Source organism: Sarcophilus harrisii, chromosome 1 (genome assembly GCF_902635505.1).
Source record: "Sarcophilus harrisii chromosome 1, mSarHar1.11, whole genome shotgun sequence".
Lineage (NCBI taxonomy): Eukaryota > Metazoa > Chordata > Mammalia > Dasyuromorphia > Dasyuridae > Sarcophilus > Sarcophilus harrisii.
This window is the reverse complement of record NC_045426.1, coordinates 263,048,188-263,063,510: the sequence shown is the minus strand read 5'-3', so window position 1 is coordinate 263,063,510 and position 15,323 is coordinate 263,048,188. Positions and strand designations below refer to the sequence as shown.

General features: G+C 40.0%; 1 long non-coding RNA gene across 1 annotated transcript; it reads left to right on the top strand.

Annotated features, from left to right (window-relative positions):
- The first annotated feature begins 2,150 nt into the window (after positions 1-2,150).
- LOC116421051 lies at positions 2,151-11,033 on the top strand. Its single transcript, XR_004231374.1, has 3 exons — positions 2,151-2,496; positions 5,725-5,947; positions 10,838-11,033. It is a non-coding gene; the product is annotated as an uncharacterized LOC116421051 (long non-coding RNA).
- The last annotated feature ends 4,290 nt before the right edge of the window (positions 11,034-15,323 follow it).

Genomic DNA, 15,323 nt, shown 5'->3' with positions numbered 1-15,323 from the left:
AGAGAAATACAAATTAAGACAACTGAGAAATCACTTCACTCTCAGATTGGCTAAAATGACAGGAAAAAATAATGATAAATGTTGGAGGAGATGTGGGAAAACTGGGATACTAATACATTGTTGGTAGAGTTGGAAAGGATCCAACCATTTTAGAGAGCAGTATGGAACTATGCCCAAAGGGCTATCAAATTGTGCATATCCTTTGATTCAGCAGTGTCTCTACTGGGCCTGTATCCCAAAGAGATCATAAAAAAGGGAAAAGAACCCATAAGTACAAAAAATGTTTGTAGCCACATTTTTTGTAGTGGCAAGAAACTGGAAATTGAATGGATGCCCATCAGTTGAGGAATGCCTGAATAAGTTATGTAATAGAATATTATTGTTCTATAAGAAATGATGAGCAGGTTGATTTCAGAAAATCCTTGAAAAAGTTACATGAGCTCATGTAAATAAAAGGCTATTAAATAAAAAAAAAAAGTTACATGAGCTGATGTTGAGTGAGGTAAGTAGAATCAAGAGAACATTGTACATAGTAACAATAAAATAATGTGATGATCATCTCTAATGGATTTGGCTCTTTTAAACAATGAGGTGATTCAAGGCAATTCCAATGGACTTGGGAAGGAAAGTGCCATCCGTGTTGGGAGAGAGAACTATGGAAATTGAATGTGAATCAAAGGATAGCATTTTCACCTTTTTGGTGATGTTATTGTTTGTTTGCTTGGGTTTCTTACTTTCTCATAGTTTCCCCCCTTTGGATTGATTTTTCTTGTGTAGCATGACAAATATGGAATTTTGTTTAGAAGATTGCATATGTTTAACCTATAGTTGATTGTTTGCTGTCAAAGGGAGTAGGAAAAGAGGAGGGAGAAGAAAAATTTGGAACACAAGATTTTGCAAACGTGAATGTTGAAAACTATCTTTGTGCATATTTGGAAAAATTAAAAGCTGTTATTTAAAAAAAAAACAGGGAGTAAGATCATTAGGTCTAGAGTGAGAAGTTGTTGTTGAGTCGTTTTTCAGTCATGTCTGACTCTTTATGACCCCATTTGAGTTTTCTTGGCAGAGATACTGGAATGATTTGCCATTTCCTTCTCCAGCTCATTTTGCAGATGAGGAAACTGAGGCCCATGGAGGGAAGGTAACTTGTCCATGAGGCAGGCAGTAAGTAGCAAAATGAATCAGAGGGAATGTAATTCCAAATCCAGTGCTCTGAGTTCAGAGGCCCTTGGGGAGGGGGGAGTAAGGTGTAGAGGCAGGTTAACTGTTTATCTAAAGAACAAAAAGAAAACATCTGGTCCCTGTATGATTTCAGGATGTCAGAGGTCCTAGTCCCTCTGGAGAGGGAAGTTGGATACCAGTGGGTGACTGATAGAGGGCTTCCTGCTTGCCTCCTGGGTGCCTTGCCAACCATAGGGCAAACACCAGTGCTCAGTTTCCTGCTCCCTGGCTATTCCCACTGGACTGTGCAAACCCCAGTTGCCTCCCAGCAGGAAGTAGCCAGGGCCTACCATCCATCAAGGGCTGGCACCCAGAGACACATGGGATGCATCCTGCTGCTGCTCCGGGCCTCTAGCCCCAGCTGGTGATCACCTGGAACAGTTTGGCAGCCCTTTCCCCCAGCCACCCACCCTCCCCCTGGAGCAGCAGGAGTGTCCATTAACAAGCACGGATCGGTGGGGATGGTTTATAAACTCCGGATACACTCAGAGAGGCCTGCCTGCTTATTGGTCACTGCTTTCCACTCTCGGAAATGGGTCATTTAAACAGAAAACTGTAAAGTGTTCATGCCTCGGAATACAGAAAAATTATCCAAACAAGCTTCTGTCTCCTGGCCACAGGCTCACCATTCAAGCAGTGGCTCGAGGCTGATGGTGCTGGAATAAACCCAAACCTTCCAGACAACTTTCTCTCTTTCTTTCCCTGTTTCTCTACTTCCCTCTTTCCTTTCTTTCTAACTCTGCGCTTCTCTCTCTGTTTCTGCCACTTTCTCCTTCTCATTTTCCCTCTTTAATGTTTTGACATTTCCCCCTTCTTTTCTACCTTTCATTCTTTCTTTTCATCTCTTCTGTCTCTCACTCTTCTCTCATTTTTCTATATGTTTTTCCTTTGCTCTCTCTGCATCTTTTTTCATCTTTCTTTCAAAGATATTCTACAGAATTATCTTCTGTTCTCACTAACAAAAGGTATTAAAGCTTTTTTTTTTTTTTTTAAGTTCACCATACTTTGGATCAAATATCTCTTTAGATTGACTCCCAACTCCCCATTTATTGGCCATCTATTACTTGGGATCCAGTAATCAAACCACACAATTACCGTATCCACTTTTAGGCTTTATTTTCTTTTCTCTTAACTTGTCTCATCTAGTCCTTCTGCTTCCAGACCTGCATCCTCCTGTACTGGGTCATCCTGGAAAACCTGTGTTGCTCCTCTGCCACTTAGCTGCAGAAATCTCCTTCCTTGGAGACAGCTAGCAATCTGGGCCTTTCACTAAGGGTAAGGTGCTTCCATAAAAAGATAAATTTCAAAAACTTCAGGATTGGAAAGATCTCCACCTTTTACAAGCCTTAAAAGCTCTGGAGAGTAGTAAAAGCTGGATGGAAGTCTCATGAGTGGTATGTTTGTGTTCGGAGCCTCAGGGACACTAAATGGGTAGGAAATATGCCTTCTGGGAAAAGTTCTTTATCTAGAGAAAGGGCCTATAAACATTACCTTTTTGTGGAATAGAAGAGAGAAGGGGGGACCTTAGGGATAATCTTGTCTAATACCCTCATTTTACAGAAGAGGAAACTGAGACCAAAAATGGACAAATTATTTGCCCAAGATTGGCTTTTTGCTGATTCTCAGCCCCATATTCTGCTCTATTATATTGCTTTTTAAATTCTAGAAGAGAGATAATTTTGGCTTCTAATTTTTTTTAACCTGAAGACTTGGGAAGAATGTTTTATTGTCAAGACTAAGTGTTTCTTCATAGTGATGTGGGGTATGGTAGATGGGCCACTGGAAAATGTTGATGGGGTTCAGAGCCTCCCCCCAAAAAAAGTTTAAAATATAATTGGTCACTCTCAAGAATCCCTCCTCATATGTGTCATTGCTGTCTGTAAGAGTTAGCCATTCAATTCAATTCAAGGCAATGTTTAGGAGGCAGTACTAATATGTGAGAGAAAGTTCTGACTCTTGAGTGGGAGGGGGGCTACATTTGAATTCCATTTCTGATGATTAAAACCTGAGTGAGCTTGGCAATCATCACCTTTCTAGACCTCTGTCTCCTTGTCTATAAAATGAGGAGACTGGATTAGATGGTCTCCAGTTTTAGAACAACGGCCTCTCTCCTTAGCAGAGGTCTCCCAGCTCTTGGCCTATGATCCTATATTCAGCACCTACTTTATACAGAATCTCAAATATTCAGAGCTGAGCACAAATCTGACTCTCCAGGAATTTACAATTGAATGCAGGAAAAGGCTTGTGTTCTCTTTTCTTCCTAGGTTTCATAAAGCTCCTTTCTTCTGATCCCCTTCCTGACTTTCTGGTTGATTCTTCTCAGTCTCCACCAGTGATGAGGGCCTAGGACTATGGGCATTTTCGTGTAGGTATAGAAGGGGATAGATGTGATGGAGATTTTTGAGCAAGAAACAATGACACTTGATAAAAGACAGAGAGAGAGAGAAAATATGTATAGTTATTCTTCTGTATCACAACTTTCTTCATTGAATATCCATATATTGCTGGTCAACATAAAATAATTAAAATGGGAATTTTGGAGGAATTTTGCAGAAGCCACAGACGATGTATGAAGACCAGCAGATGACATAGAACCTATGATCAAATATTTAACCCAAATTTTATAATAAGATAGTGTAAAAAACCCATCAAAGAAAAATAAAAAAAAAATTGGATTTCTTTTCTGGTATGAGAAGACCAAAAAATTTTACATGGATTTTCCAGTCCTAGGGGCACTGTACCCCTATCCTTCACAACATGGAATGGTATATATATGTATATATGTAATCCCTATGTACATATATGTGTATATATACACACATGTATACATGTGCATATGGAAAAAGAAAGAAGAAGGAAGGCAGAGATAGGGATTGAGAGAAAGAGATTGTGTGTGTGTGTGTGTGTGTGTGTGTGTGAGAGAGAGAGAGAGAGACAAGAGAGAGAGAGAGAGAGAGAGAGAGAGAGAGAGAGAGAGAAAGAGAGAGAGAGAGAGAGGAGTTGAAGTTGATTCCTAATTTGTGAACCTGGAAGAATAGTGGTATCCTCTTTTTTTTTTAATTTTCAATTATTTGTTTGTTTTTTTTTTTTTAAATAGTGGTATCTTTGATAGAATTAGGGGAATGAAGAAGGGTAGGCTTAGGGGAAATTTGAATTCAGATTTTCTTGATTCCAGTCCCAGTATTGATCCACTGTGCATGAAAGATATTATAGACCCTGAAAAATTTGGAGGTACTAAGGGTGATAAACTATAAGATAACAATCCATCTAGTATGTGATTATGTCAGTCAATCCATCATTTATGTGATTTGGAAGGATGGACAGGGGAGGGGAATTATTTCTGAATTCTCAGAATAATGAAATGTTTTACCTTCCAACAGGGGATATTTCTAGGGTATTATCAGAACCTTCTTTCTTGGGGTCTATTAAACATTGTGTTGAACTTCATAATATTCCCCCCCCAATTAGATGTAAGAACAATTTTTAACATTTGTTCTTTTTAAAGGTTGAGTTCCAAATTCTCTCCCTCCTTTTCCTTCTCATTCCCCCTCCCTGAGATGGTAAGCACTTTGATACAGGTTATATATGTACAATCATGCAAAAACAAATTTACATATTAGAACATTGTATTGCCATAACAAAATTCATTTCAGCAATTTTTTTTAGGGTAGTCCAGAAAAAATATCGTTAGTGTTCTGAGCCTAACTTTTCTTGTAACAAGTTGCTTCTGGACAGCCTGTTTAATACTCAAATTCTGTTTTCTGGAACCTATCATGCTTATTCAACCCCACTAATTGGCACCCCAATATCTTTTATGTCAGAGATGGGAAGCCAATCAGATTTACTTGAATGAGACTTTGCTTCTCATAAAAACTCTGATTGTGATAGAATACTATTATGCTATAAGAAATAATGAGCTCAATCATCTTAAAAAACATAGAAAGATTATGAAGAGTGAAATAAGCAGAACCAAGAAATCGTAATACAATATTGTTTTAAGAATTATTTTGAGTGAATAAACTTATTTTGACTATTAAAAATACCCAAATTAACTATAAAGGATGTATGATGAAAGATGGCATCTACATCTAGAAAGAGAATGGATAGATGTTTAGAATAACTTTTTGTACATATATATATATATATATATAAAGTTATTTTATATATGTGTGTTTGCATGTATATATTTGTTTGTATGTATATGTATATGTGTGTGCATATACACACACACACATATATATACACATGTACCCACACACACCTATTTGTGTCAGATGGTAGCCATATCTAGGGCAGGGGTGGGATAGGGAAGGAAAAAAATTACATGATTATTTTGTTGTATATTTGGAAGGAACTGCAAATTGTGCATAGTAGATTTGCAGTTTCATGGGCGATCAACTTTTTTATTGTATTGTGTTATGAAAATGCTTATTTTAATCTATAAATTAAAAATAAAATAATAAAAAACCAAAACCTCTCACCTTTATATGTATCACTGAATAGCCTTGCTGTATGGGATGGGACCCAAATATTCCTGCACTGGACAAGGAGGACTGATGGAAGCTTGTGCTAAAATGAATCTTCCTGACTCCAGGCCTGGCACTCTATCCACTGCATTTTGAGAATGAAGGACCAACAAAAAGCAACACTCACTGATTTGAATTGAAGGAAGGATGGGAAGACATGGATTCGCTATGAGAAGGAAGAAGGGCTTATCAGATATGTGGTGAGTGGGGTAAGAGTTACCTGAGCATGCACCCCCTGAGTCAGGGTTTCTTAAACTTTTTCCACTTGCAACCCTTTTTTGCCCAAGAAATTTTTACATGACACCGGGTATAAAGGTGATTGAAACAGGTATACAAATCAAACATTTGCTGATAATAAATCATAATTTCCCAATCCTGCATTCAGTCATGAGACCCCACATGGGGTTGTGAACCACAGTTTAAGAAACTGGGTCCTAAATAGTCTCTGAATTGCTGAAGGGAAGGAGATCCTTCCCTTATTTATTCCTGTTATTTATTTGTAACATCTTTGGAAAGGGCAGGATGACTTAGGGCCACTTAGGACCAGGATTCTTGCTAGAAAACACTCAGGTTTTAGACCTGGGTTTAGCAAGGCAATTTCATTTTTATCAGGGAAAGGGATCAGGGTGCAAGCAAGAAAGTAGAGTAGAAGTATTTGGGGGCTGTGCCCTTCTGCTTCCCCTGATCCCTCTCCCTCCCCAGCATCTAAAACATCACTAGTTTCTACAGTTCTACTAGCTGCCTATATAAACCTGGCAGCTGGGTTAGTTCTCCCCTGACATCTTCTGGGCAGAGGGTGTATGAATACGTTTTAAAATTCAAACAGTAATAACCTAAAAATCTAGGTTGTGGGATCATATTTTCCAATAATTGACTGTGTAAATTTGAGCAAAATGATCTAGTAACTACTTAATTCATTAGGTCATAAAACTTATAGCTAAATAGAACATTCTATTAGAGGTCATGGAGTCCAATGCTACTTTATTTTGCAACTAGGGAAACAGGCTTCGAGAAAGAAGGTGACTTGATGAAGGTCACAAACAATTAGCAAGTAGAAGAGCTGGCTTTGGAATTCAGATTCTTTGACTCCAAACCTCACAGCTTTTCAATATGCTACACTGCTTCTATAATTCAATTGAATTTATATTTTTTGCATTCCCATTATATTTTATTCTGGGTGCTGGGAATAGTCTTTCTATGAAATGATAGTCTTTATAGATATGACACAGTACCTGCTTTCAGGGTACTGAAAATTAGATAATTTTATAGGAGTAAAGATGAATATATTTTTTAAATAGCTTTTTATTTTCAAAATATATGCAAAGATAGTCTTCAACATTTGCCCCCACAAAATCCCATATTCCAAATCTTTCTCCCTCCTTTCCCCTCATCCCCTCCCTCAGACAACAAGCAATCCAATATGTGTTAAACATGTGCAATTCTATACATATCTCTACATTCAAAGATGAATACTTTTATTATTAAAAAGACAAGTGAGATAAATGTAAGCAAAAGATCTTGGCTAGACACTATGAAAAATTCAAAGAGGAAGAGATCTCCTTGGATTAGGAAATGGGGATTTTAGTCCTTCTTGGAGAAAGGGGTCTGAGTTAGGTCTTGAAAGAAAGGAAGAAACTCAACAGGTAGAGTTGGAGTATATTCTGGGCATGATGGTGGCTTGTGCAGAGACATGGAAGTGAGAGAGCATAGGAAAGAGAATGGGGAATGTAAAACAAATCTGACTGAAACAAGAGTGTTTGTGGGGAAATGCTTGAGATAAGGCAAGAAAAGTAGCTTGGAGCTAGAATGTACTCCCCACATTTCTGATAAGATCTTCTTTCTTCTCTTAGAGCCTTGAATATCAAGATGGGTGGTTCATATTTATTTAGTGGTCAACTGGGAATCATTGAAGATTTTTTAATTGAGAAAAGGGGAGACCACCTCTTCGACCTTTATTTGCCTCTTTCATTAAAAGGAGGGATTCGAGTAGTTCAGGGGTCTTAAACTGTAGTCTATGAACTTGTTTTATTATTTCATAACAATTTCAATGGAATTAGTTTCCTTAGTAATCCTAAGTGCTTTATTTTATTCATTTAAAAACATCATTCTGAAAAGAGAGTCCTTCTCTAAGCTACCCAAGGGGTCCAGATACAAGAAAAGTTTAGAACTCCTCAATTAAATTGACCCCATCTACTACCTATGTTCTTTTTTCCTATCATAGCGTCCCTTTCACCTTTGATATTCTATTGTCTAAGATCCCTCTCAGCTTTGTGATTCAACATACTTTGTCCACACAACACTAACTGTTTGGAGAGTGAGGGTTTGGCATTTGTATTTCTTCCCAAATTGGTTCTACCTCATGATAAATTACCTGCCCCCAGCTCTCACTTGTCCTTGACTCTAGACCTCAATAAGAACCAATTCTGTGGCTCCCTGTTCTCAATGGCCCCAGGAGATGGAGCTGGTAACTTGTAGTGTCTCTACACTTAGTCTCAGTCTTATAAGCTTGACCTTAGTCAATACCATGGAACTAGTCCTTTTTTTCACGTGTTCACTATGTTCTAAGGTCAATGTGAGCCTTAGAAAAGAAAATACATGAGTTTTTGAAAACGAAAATATTGGTAGGAAGGCCAATGGAGTTAAGAAGTCAAATAGAAACAGCAAATTATTTGATATATTTGGGGTTCCTATGATGTGTTCAGCCCTGTGCTGGACCTGGAGTCAGAAAATCTGGCCTCAATTATATACCACAACTTGTAAGGGGACACAAAGAAATGATGAGCTCAGTCATCTAAGAGAAACATGGAAAGACTTGTCTGAAATAATGAAGAGCAAAATAAGCAGAACCAAGAGAACACTGTACATGGTAACAGTGGCATTTTAAGAACAACTTTGAGTGAATAAGTCATTTTGACTATTATAAATAACCCAAATTAAATATTAAGGACATATAAAGATACTCTTTTCCAGAAAAGAATTTGATAAATAAAATATATGAGAATAATTTACATGTTATACCAATGCTCACACACTCTAATACATCCTAATGGTAACTGTCTGAGGTGGAGGGAGAGGGAAGAAAAAAAATTTAGATAACTTTATTATATATTTAAAAGGAACAGCAAGTTATACATCATAGATTTGCAGTTTCATGTGCAATTGTCTTTTTCTTACTTTATTACACCAATTAAAAATTAAAAATAATCTGGCTTCAGACACTTACTAGTGGTATACTTCTCCTCAAGTCAATTTCTCTTTCCCTCTTTTCCTCCCTCTCTCTCCTCCTCCTCCTCCTCTTTCTTCTTCTTCTTGTTCTTCTCTCTCTCTCTCTCTCTCTCTCTCTGTTCCCCCCTTCTGCCCCCCCCCCAATTTCCTCAACTATAAGACAGGGATAATAGTAGTGCTAAGTATTTAGCACAGATCCTGGCACATAGTAAGCACTTAAATACTTGCTTCCTCCCTTCTCTTTTCCTCCCTTCCTCCCTCTTTCCTCCTTTCCTTCCATCTTTTCTTCCTTCCTTCCTTCCTTCCTTCCTTCCTTCCTTCCTTCCTTCCTCCCTCACTTCCTTCTGTCCTTTCTTTCTTCCCTCTCTCCCTCCCTCATTTTCTTCCTTCCTCCCTCCTTCACTTCCTTCCTCCTTTCCTTCCTTCTCCTTTCCTTCTTCCCTCTCTTCTTTCCTTTCTCCCTCCCTCTCTTCTTTCTTTCCTTCCTCCTTTCCCTTCCTCCATCCCTCCCTCTTTCCCTTGCTTCCTTCTTTTTTCTTTCCTTCCTCCTTTTCTTCCTTCCTTACTTCTTTCTTTCTTCCCTCCTTCCCTCTATCTCTTCCTTCTTCCTTTTATGTCTTTCTTCCTCCTTCTTTTTTGTTCTTAATGTTGAATAAGATACACAGAAATGACTAATCTGTGACTTCCTGCTGTTTAGAGTCCATCTAGAAAGAAAGGAAACTAGGTGGCAATGTAATATTATAGGAGATATCCCAAGACAGTTTGGTATATATAAAGCATTATCAATTAATACATATTTATTAATCACTTGTTATATGATAGATACTGTGCTAGACACTGGGGATATAATTCTACAAGTGAAATGTTTCCTGTCCTCAATGAACTCACATTCTATCAAAGAAGACAGGAAGTATATATTTATGTGTAATCGTAATTTAAACATAGCCATTGGGGAAAGTGGGGAGAACACCAGTTATTAAGGGAAATCAGAAAAGGCTTTGTATAGGTAGCACTTGAGCTGAATTTTAAAGCAAATAGGGTTTTAAGAGGTAGAAGTGAGGATGGAATATTTTCCAAGTCATGGTGGACAGTGCAAAGTTTTATAGAGTCTAGAATCTAGATATGGAGAGGGGTAGGGGTGTGTGTGTGTGTGTGTGTGTGTGTGTGTGTGTAACAGCAAAAAGTTGGATTTTTTTGGACCCAAGAGGGTATAAAGGAGAATCATATATAGCACAATAGGTTGGGAACTGGTTGTGAAGGTCTTTAAAAGCCAAACACAGACATTTATAGCTGGTCCTAAAGCCAATAGGGAGCCATAGAAGTTTATTGAGTAGGAAAGTGACAAAGTCAAACCTGAGCTTTAGGAAAATCACTTTAGCATCTGTGTGGAGGATGCATTGGAATGGGGCAAGATTTAATACCAAGGGACCAGTTGCAGTAGTCCAGATGAAAATGGCAGGGAATGTGGCAGGGAATGATGAGGATCTGAACATGTGTGAGTAGAAAGAAAGGGATGGATGTAGGAGCTTAGAGGTATAAATGACCAGATTTAGCCATTAAATGGATATGGGATGAGAACTAAGGATAATACATAAGGGTGGTGATGCCCTCAGTAGCACGAGGGATGTTTGGAAGGGTACAAGCATTCTATTATCAAAATAGAGCCTTGAATTTAGAGTCCTGAAACCCAGCCTTATGCTTTCCAATAGGTCATTCACCTTTCTGAACCTCAAGCTCTTCATCTGTAAAATGGGCATAATACTACTAAAACTATTTTCCAGCACCATTGTGGAAAAGTGCTTTATACACCTTCAAGTGCTGTAGAAATGTGAGTCATTATAATGTGATTTCTCTGCTCCTTGAAGGATGATTATTAGGATTCAGAAGAGCCGAGTGGAGATGAGGCAGAGAGGGCATTCTGATGGTGGGGGAAGGAATGGCAAGAACAAGGGTCCATGTTGAACTAGACTGTCCACGCCGGGCTTGTCACAGGAGTGGGCAGAAGACCCCGATCCCGCTGCCCTGTGAGCCGACCGCTCGTCGGTCTATCCGTCCATCCATCGGCCTGTGAGTACCTTTCTCTGTGTGAGCAGCTTTTCCTGACAGCTAATATTTCACAGGAACGGGAGCCAGCTCTCTCCCTCCCACTCCTTCTCTTCTGTTTATGAAGCCGAGGGTAAGTGTTTAATTAGTTGCCTAATTGCCTGGGTAATTGGTAGACATACTCAGCTCTCCAAGTAATCAGTCTGAACAGGCCTCGAAAATATCTGGCCCAATATTCATTAGTGCAGTTAAATCGTTAAACAGTTACTGTGTTTGGTTCCTGACAAGGCCCCACAAACAGCTGCGCTCGCTGCATCCATCCCGGCATCGCTCCCAGAGCTTTGCCCACACGCAGACAGACACGGCCACTGTCTTGCTAGGCCAGACGGACGGACAAGGCGGAGGGTGGGAGCCGGAGGGTCCCTCCAGTCAGACTTGCCTCATCCAGGGTCTGGCTGGATGGGGATGCCCAGAGAGGTCCTCACCTTCCCCTCCTGGCTCTCATGGCTTCCCCAGTTGGCTTGTATTTTAGTTGTATGGCCTCGTCTGAGCTTAGGACAGGGAGAGCGGAAGGTGGGGAAATCTGGAAATGGCAGGGAATGGTGGTCCAGTGGAAAGTATGCTGGCTTGAATCAGAAATTGTGGGTTCAAATCTCACTTCTATTATCTATTTATCATCTATCTATCTTTTTTTCTCTCTCTCTCTTTCTCTTTCTCTCTCTCTCTCTCTCTCTCTCTCTCTCTCTCTCTCTTTCTATATATATATCATGTCATTACTGTGCCTCAGTTTCCCTTCTGTAAAATGAGATCAGAACGAGATGTTCCATACGATCCCTTTCAGTTCTAAAAGTTTATCCCGAGAGCTGATATTTAGGGATGAGGAGGCAAGGGGACCTTCTCTCCTGGTCAGGGAGATGGGCTGTTAGCACCTGGAAGCACCACTGAGAGAGAAGAGCTATTAACACCCGGAGAAACTAATCAGACACTCTGCTCTTGTGATCCCCTCTGGGTCCCTAGGGGTCTGATGACCATTAGATGGCTGGCTTCGGGAGCAGGAGGGTAGGGGTCTGACCCTTTGGATCGCCTGTCTCTCCCACCATGTTTCTCTTTGCTTTCTATTCCATCTGTCCCTCATTCTTGCTAACCTCCCCTTTTCCTTTTCTCTTCCCCCTTCTCCTCCTCCCAATCCCAGCCCCCCAGCAGGGCTGCTGTTTGCAAAGCTGGTTTTGCCATTAGCAAAGCCTCAATGTGAATATTGTCTCTGCGGGTGAGCCTGCAGCTTCTTCCCTCCTCTTCCCTTCCCACCCCCTCCACTCCCAAACTCTCCTTAAAGGGACACAGCCTCCCCCTTCCCCTTCATTGTCTCCTTTCTCTACTGGGCTCCCTGACAGACCAGCGCCCACCCATTCCTGGGAGCAATAGGGTGTCTCCACTGACACCATCCCTCCAGTTCCCAAGGCAGTAGCAAGAGAGTGATGGTGTTCAGCCAAGAGTTCAGTAGGAAGGAAGGGAGGGAGCGAGGGGAGGAGATTTTGATTTTGATTTTTGGCAGTATGGAGAAAAGGAATCAGGTCCTTTAAGGAGAGGTGGAACTTGAGGATTTTAGGTTCAACTGAACGGAGCAAAACCCAGAGACTCAGGGGTCATGTTTGACTCCCACACTGGGCAGGTTAAAGGTGAGCTCTTTAAAAATGGGAGCTAGACCTCCCTGTGGGTGGGATATCAGACAGGTCCATAAAAGCTAAACATCCAGCTTAGTGCTAGCCCAGGCTCCCACAAAACTCTGGCTCCACCGAGTTACCTGGAGAGCCACCCTGGAGGAGATGCTCTTGGAAGGAAAGTCACCTTCACAGGCTGCCTTAAGGGGATCAGAAAGGTTCCTCTGTTCTTACAGAATCAAATCCTATCCTGCCCGACTTCCCCACGGCCAACACAAGGCCTGCCATACTGGGCAAAGCCTCCATTACCAGTCTGAGATAAGGCACAGAAAGGAGAGGGGCAACCCTGTTATTTCAGCCATTCCGGGTACTCCCATAGGAGGAAAGCCCTTTTACCAGTGCAGGGCAGCACCTCTTAGAGAATTTGCTTACCAGTGCTGTCAAGCCCAAACAGAAACTAGGGTCACTGAGTCTTACAGGCTCTCTATTGACTTAGAAAACAATACATTTACATTGTCTATGTTCTATTGTATTTTAATTTATTGAATATTTAAAATATTAAAAATTTATCAAATATTTCCCAATTACATTTTTAGCTGGTTCTCCCAACACTGGAGAGTTGCCTTGTTGGAATTAATTATTAAAGAAAATCTAATGTTTTCTTTTTAATGATTGACCAAAGGTTTCAGACACATATGTGTGCACACACATGCATATACATACAAAATACACACATGCTTATACATATATACATGCAAACACAATACAAGGTGCAAGCATACACACACATACATGCATATGCATACATGCACAAGGCATATGCACATGCACACACACGTACATGATGTATTTGTACATATGCATGTGTATGCATACATATTTATGCAATGTAAATACACATTCTTATACATATACACACGTGTGAATATTACACATATGCATATATACACATATGTTTGTTGCTCTGAGGCTGATACTTATAGGAGCTAACTCCCCCCAGGCACTTTTTCTTTCAGAAATATTAATAAACCATTAAATATTTACCCTAATCTGATCCATTATGAAAGAGAAACTTATAAGGCTTTCTTTACTGCCAATTCTAAAATAAAGTTTTATACTGCATCATTCTTATGAAAGGTCTAACCAGTTTCTAACTCACCCCTCTCAGCTCCCTTTCTCCCCATCATCCCAGAAAGGACTCCCCCCTGAAGTGATTAAGGTAATGATCATAAAGAGAGAACAGATCTTTGATTACTTTAGCTAATGGAAGTATCCCTTAAATTCACCTTTGACCAGCTGGAAAGGAGAGTCCTTGAAAGGAGAGATTTAAGGAGATTTTAAAAGGTTTAAGGAAATGATTTTTGAAAGGTGCGCCCAAAGTTATTATTATTGTTGTTAGATTTGTTGAAAGAAAATGTTAATTGAACTTTATGCTGAGTTCCGAAACTATGTTTTTAAAAAAAATCTCATTGGGGAATTCGTCAGTTGTTTACTAACTTGAAAATATGTCACAGATGGATTTTGAAAGTCATAAAGATAACGCTTTCTTTCTCTTTCTGTTTCTCTGTCATTATCTCTGGGTCTCTGCTTGATTTATCTCTGTGTGTCTCTCTTTCTCTGTCTCTCTGTGCCTCTTCCTGTCCCTGTCTCTGTTTCTCTTTCTGTCTCTTTATCTCTGTCTTTGTCTCTCTCCCTCTTCCTCTCTCCTCTCTCCCTCCTCTCTCTCTCTCTCTCTCTCTCTCTCTCTCTCTCTCTCTCTCTCTCTCTCTTAGCAAAAATGCTTTGATTAAACTAATATAAATGTAATAAAATTGTTTCTGGCAGGCTTATGTCTAAAATGCAAAGCATAGAATTTTCTTCCACATTTTCTACCTTCTCTTAAGGTATAGAAGAACTATGTGAAACTGCAAATCTATTACTTATACCAATACCCATCCTGAAATAGGAGAGTATATTGGTTTATCATATCAGTTAGTTGTCACAGACATAGTCAAGTAAGTTTTAATGAGAGTTCCTCTAGGTTCCCTGTCAAAAAATTCTGGAACTGGAGGCTCTGTTCAGGAGTAGAAGTTCTGGAGATTATTTCAGTAGGAACCTTGAGCAACTACTGAGTGCCTTGAGGGAAGAATCTGCTCTTAGAGAATGAAGGGAGGGAGATGTTAAATCTTTGTTGTCATTGTTTTAGTCATGACCAACTCTTTGTGACCTTATTTTGGATTTTCTTGGCAAAGACACTGGAATTGTTTACCATTTTCTTCTCTTGTTCATTTTACAGACGAGGAAACTGAGGCAGAATTAAGTGATTTGCCCAGGATCACACAGCTAATAAGTCAGATTTGAGGTTAGATTTGAATCCAACTCAGGAAGATGAATCTTCCTGACTCTAGGCCTTGCACTATATTCTCTATGCTCTGCAGTCCTCCTCTGTTGTGATTGTTTGTCCTTTGTTCTCAAAGAGGATCATGACATGGAGAGGGGATGCAATGGCTTGCAAGCAAATTGCCTTTAAGTGAGGGAGGCTGTGCAAGGTCACCTGTCTCCCTTTCCCCTCCAGAGACATCTGGGTCCAATGGCCAGATAGAGATCAGGATGGCTGGAGATGGCTCTAGATGAAGAGCTCCTCTAGATGCCATTTGTACTCTACTTAGCC